Here is a 6,182-nt window from a genome sequence, read left to right on the forward strand (position 1 = left end):
ATGTGTTACTGCAGCGAGAGCACTGTCTGTCAGGACTGGATCATTTCTCTTAGTCAGCCAGCAGTGAGAGAAGGTGTGCTGTGTTAAGATGGGTATTTCATATCATCTGGAAAATGAGGAACACTGGTATTTTGCACTAACTTAAATCAAGCGTAACGCTTTTTTGGCTGGAAGAGACTGTAGCTGCAGACTCCTCAGTATGTCAGTCAGTCTTACTCGGACCCAGGCTTAATACAATGTCCTGCACCCACTAACTTATCTTGTATGACCATTGGATTGATTTGATGATTATGTCCTCTTTTTTTTGTCACAAAGGAAAAGTGGTGCTACCTACTTCTTGCATACAGTTGAAAGCTGAGGTGTATGATGGAATGAACGCTAAATCGGAGCTGGAAAGAAAAGACGTTCTTCTGAGATTGCAGAAACATTAGTTTGCAAGTGTAGATGTTCACAGTGATAGTATTAAATATGCAACGTTTTGGAGACAGGTCTGGGGGTCTGGTCCAAAAATGACCGCATTTCGGGTCATAGCAGTAAGCCCAAAGTGGTATGTTTCTGGTTTCCCATACAAGTAACCAAGTAAATATCTTATTTGCCATTGTAAGCCTGAAACCTTTTATGTTTCTGGTTTTTACTGTACGTGAAACGCATTCTGTTCCAAGCAGAAGAAGAGAAAACTTTCAGCTTTCCCATTTAAGGCTTAATGTAGTACCAGAAAAATCTGACTGGTTTGCATGTATTCCTCACCACCAAACTGCCTATGACACCAGTACTAATGAGTGATGCAAATACTAGAAACAACTGCACAAAGACCTATTTATTCTTTCTCAATCACTTAATTTATCTGCAGGAGCTAAATTAAGTTCTCCTCTGGATAACTCTTTCAGTCCTATATTGCGCTATTTGTAATTATTTTCACTTAAGGGTAAACCACAATAGCCAAATGCATATTCATAGTCTGTCCTTGTTTTAGCTTGCTGTCTTGTTTCCTCCTCGCCCAGAGGGTTTTCTGAACTGAGCACGGGCCAAGAAGGAAGGAGAAAGGTGGAGCATGAGTTTCTTGCTCATGCAAAGGGTTAGCACTTGGAGATGGTAGAGTAAGGGTTGGTTGTTTTGTTCTCATTGGGGTCAAGCTGTCCTACCCAGAAGAGGACTTGCACTTAGGCCTCCAGAGGCCTTGTGCAAGGTAGGATTCTTGTCGTTTATCGCAGTTCACAGGCAGTTAATTGCTAAGCTTACACCTAAGAGACCAAGGAAGGAATTAGTAAGTAGAAGGAATGACCACAAACAGTGGTGAATAAGGGAGGAGTTCTTTTTTACTTGTTTGGCAACAATGAGAATATGATGACAGCTACTGAGGCAAGCGTGGCGGTGGCCTGAGGAAGAGGAAAAAAATGCTGGGCACAACCAGATACAAAGCTGTGGTATTTGTCCTGTCTTTGAATCCTGACAGAAACTACACTGTGGTACATAGAGCTCATGGAAGAGGAGAGCTGGTGCCTGGCAGTGACAGGAGAGAAGGAGATTGAACAGAGAAGACAGTCTTTTCAGATACCTGTTTTCTCCAAGGACTTGTGGGGCAGAATATGCAACAGTGAAATAATGTGAATATAGGAGAGAGAAGGCTTACTATTGCAGGGGAAATACCGTCAAGGAAGGCATTTGCTGTACTGGAAAATACAGAGAGGAAAGAAGCAGCTGGGGAAGATGTGTGTATGGGGAAGGACAATGAATCCCATGAGGGGGGTAAAAAAACCCAAAACCAACCAGAACAGTCCAAGGAATAAAAAGAGAGTGGAGATTGTGAGAAAGAACAGAAAAAGGATGGAAGACTATAAGGGGAAGGACCTGAGTTTTACACCAGTACAAAGGTGGAATTTCTTGTTAAGAGGAATTGACAGGCATATTACTAGGGTGTGCTAGAAATAAAGATTTAAGAGGAGGGCTTGTGGCAGTAAAGATTCCTCATCATCAAAAATTCCTTTGGGATTCAGATACACTCTTCCTTGCTCTCTTACTCTTGCCACTTCCTTGACTGACTCAGTATTTCCACAGTGTGGTGTTTTCTTAGCTCCACGCTTTGATTGTCATGTCTCAAGTAAACCTGTCATTAAGAGCAGGCATATGCTATGGCTCTTCAGATACTCTGGTTGTATGTTTTGGGATGCTGGGCCTGGCTAGAAAGGCATGAGAGAAAAAGGAGTCTTCATGATCTGAGGTCACCTGTGTGTGGGTTATTTACCTATCAGTTGTTTGAAATAGCTTTAATAAAGAAACAATTTGTGTGATGTTCCACTACTGGTTTTAAGATGCTGGAAGAGGAAAATCAAGTGAATAGCAAGCGTGCCAGAGGTTAGGACAATGGACAGCAAGGAGAAAGGGTTGGAATAGTGATGAGAGTGTTGCTTAGACTGTATGTAGCTGATAGTTGGGAGGAGGACTATGAACTCTTCCAGGGAGAATGTCGTGTTAGCAAGAAACAGTGGTGATGTTTGTGTATCATTGGAGCCCTGGCAACAAAACTATATCTTTTAGGGATAAGAGAAGATATGACAGAATAGAAATCAGGACAGGAACACACAAGTATTAAAATGCTTATGGTGTTTGGGAGGCAAAGGGGATTGATGCAGGATTAGAATTTGCAGTGTGATAGATATTAAAGAAACAAACAGTGACAGGAAAGATAAAGTAGAACTTGTTTGAGTCAGTGTTGGGGAAATGTGGCAAAGAGCTTCTGTTAGCCTGAAGACATGTTAGAGATGTTTGGGTTCAAGTCTGGAGAGAAATAGTTTTTGTAAGATTATTAGGAAAAATACTACTTAGAGCAAAAGTAAGTTGATAACTAAGGTTCTTAATTTCAAAGGTCAAACTTTGAGAAATTAAGGGAATGAACTGGTGACGACAACTGCGTCTAGGTGGTCGAGGACTTGCATGTGGAGAAGGCTTGGCATCTGTGAAGTCTCTCTGCAAAAAAGTGTCTGGAATTCATCTCTCAAACAAGAGGGACAGTCAATCCCAGCTGGATAAATAGCCACTTCAAAAGGGTTATTGGGAACAATCAAAAGCTTGAAAGGAATGGAACAAAATGATTGCTTGAAAAATATTAAGAAGGGTAAGAATAAAGTTAGAATTGTCAGAAACCCAGCTGAGTTTCCTTACAAGGGAAATTAAAGTAGGGGCTAATGAGAAAGAAGATACGAAAATGAATGTTTCCACATTTGAGATGAAAGCAAAAAACCTATCACATACCCATCTGAAACATCAGAAGATCTTTATTCAGCCAGAAATTTCCATTAATGGTGTAGGTACAAAAATATGAGCTGTAATAATGAAATGTGCTGATGACACAAAATAGTGAGACACTTTCAATATGAGAAGGATCAAGACTAGATGACCTTGCAAACCTAAATAACAGAATGGATTCATTTTAATAACACAACATGCAAGGAGACCGATAGCAGTACTTTCTGCTAGGAGGGGAACCTTATTAGTTGGAAGTGACAGTGGGTACAAAGTGCTCATTGTATTAGTTGATGATGACCAAGTCATAGATATGATCCAGCTGCAAAAAAAAGTTAGTAAAAATCACACGACATGCCAGGTCAGCTATTTCCATTAGATACTGCAGATAAAAACATTGGTCTCATCTCCTCTGAAACAATTTGTGCGGTTCTGGTCACTATTATTCAGAAAAGATGGGATCACACGGCTTGAGGTACAGAGAAGGACTCAAAGGATGATCAGTAAAATGGAGAATCTGTTTTATGAGAGTAGAATACAAAATGGTTCATTTAGCTTAGTGAAACAAAAGGTGAAAAGGAATATAATTTCCCTCTAGAAACACTAAAAGTAAGCATCAGTTAGGACAAAAGCTTTTCAAGCTAAAGGATGGTATTGTGTGAAGAAAAACTGGTGTTAACTGATTGCTGAATGTTGAAACAGACATAGCTATCACGTTAGACAATAAATAGTGCTATTTCCAAGGCACTTACGTGTTCCTCCACAACATTACAAAAGAAACTTCATGAAAACAGTAAAATGGTAGATTTGTGCAAGGGGATCTCATCATGAAAATTGATTGCAAATGAAACACGAACTCCAAAAGGGGGAAGAAGATTAATCTCATGTAGTCACATCTTTCTTAATGATACTGCTGGCTTCTGTCAAGGCTGGGGCCATTTTCACCTGTATTCAAAATCACTGAGGTATGTCTATATATTACTCAGTAATGAAAATGGTCTAAATGTCTGTCAGCAAGAAAAAAAACAACTGCAGAGTGTGGTCTGTAGGTTGTCTTCTGCATGAGCTGGGAGGAGGAAAGGAGAAAGTTTTTGCAACATCCATTTTCAGATTGCATGGAGAATCTTTCTATTCCAGAGGGAGCAAATTAATGATGAGGGAGGACAGCACATTTGAAAATATAGCCTGGGTCATGAATTGAGCTGTTTGCTCAAAAGCAAATCTTACAAAATAGTTTCAGAGCTATCTGAAAAGCAAGGGAGTGGTTATGTTCTCATTTTACATAATTTAATACAAACCACAATACTATTGCCTGTAATTAATGGTGCCTTTCTACCTTCTACCTTTCCAATAATCTTTTCTGTTTATCATTTTCCTTTATTCACTTCCCAGTGCACACTGGCTGAATCCTCAATAGTTTTATTCTCATTGAGAGCATCTAACAGAGTTCTATCTGTACTTTAAAAAATTATTAAAAGAAAGAAAGGGTGTCCTGGAGATAGATATGTTTTCCCATCATTGCACTCTTTTCTTCATTCCTTTCCCATTTGACAAGATAGGCGTTCAAATTAGGAGGATTCCACAGAAACACTTTTTCTTTTGTTTTTAATTTTGTGTCTAAGAACGGGATCTTTTTCATGAGCACAGAAAAAAGGGGATTGGGCATCAGGATAGGGCAGTTCTTGTGAACAACTCGGGGAGGGTGGGGAGAGAGTTTATTTAAAATAACAACTGTGACTATACTGCTAAGAGGTAAAGGAAGAATTTGCTGGTAGGTGTGAGGTCAGTTAAAAGAAGATTTTGTTTTTCCTGTTGATTTGCATTCTGCATTCCTGACTCTCTGTGATTTAGCTATTTTATAATCAGTTTATTGCTTAGTAGTGGCACACAGCTCTTCACTGTGATGAACCATAAAAATGCTTCTCAAGAGTATGTTTTACAGCAACATATTTATTTTAAAAACTAATATTTCATTTAATTTTTCAGCAAATTAATACTGAAAACCTCTGATGTAATACAGATCCCAGTGTCAACAGAAAGAAAAAAAGGTACAGCCTGCAAAGGGCAGGAGGAGGAGGCAGAGGGATGGATTTTAAGCATGGGTAGTATAAATGCTCTGCAATCCCTTACCATTCTCTGACTGATGATGAACTACATGTACCGCCTGTTACAGCAATATTGATTGCAATCAGATGATAAAATCATTGCACAGAGAAAGAAACCACTGCAGTGAAAATGAAAAGATGGAAATGTAATGAATTCTTGATTCAAAAATGATTTCTTGGAATAAAATGAAAAACTCATTCTTATAGCTGAGAGTTAGTCATGGGAATAACAAAATGCTGAAAAAATATAACCATTTTTAAATAAAATTCATTTTAAATTATGTATTTATCTTCAACAGCCATCCCACACTTTTCATCCACATTCTTTATGCTGCAAATTTTCCTCACTCACAGCTTTAGCTTTACTTACAATTAATCCACTGGTATTATAGTGATGGAGATTCTTGCTGGAATGCATTAACTTCCTCTGTTAAATCCCCCCGCAGGCAAACCACTTGAAAAATATTTCCTTTGTCTAGGACACACAGTTTAGTAGCTCTCTTCTTACAGTGAGATAGCAGTTCTTTTGCAGTGATTTATGCATACTATTCAAATACAAAAACTGCATTAAATTATGTTACATTAAAAGATCTGAGACGCATTCCATTACTTAGGCACCATTGTGTAAGGAAAAATGTAGGTCTGATCCTGTTGCCATTCAAGCCCATGCTTACAGAAACATTGAATCATTGCGATGTGAATTTGCAGTGACGCAGAGTTATTAGGAGTTGAGTAACTTTTGGCTTACAGAGACCAAACAGACCTTTCAACCTCACTGATGACCACGTACACCTTTAGTATTTTTATTAATCATACAAACAAAGTTGCTATTTGCTG

The sequence above is a fragment of the Nipponia nippon genome, unplaced genomic scaffold, assembly GCF_047370975.1.
Source record: "Nipponia nippon isolate SJK-2023a ecotype South Korea unplaced genomic scaffold, ASM4737097v1 scaffold_4, whole genome shotgun sequence".
NCBI lineage: Eukaryota > Metazoa > Chordata > Aves > Pelecaniformes > Threskiornithidae > Nipponia > Nipponia nippon.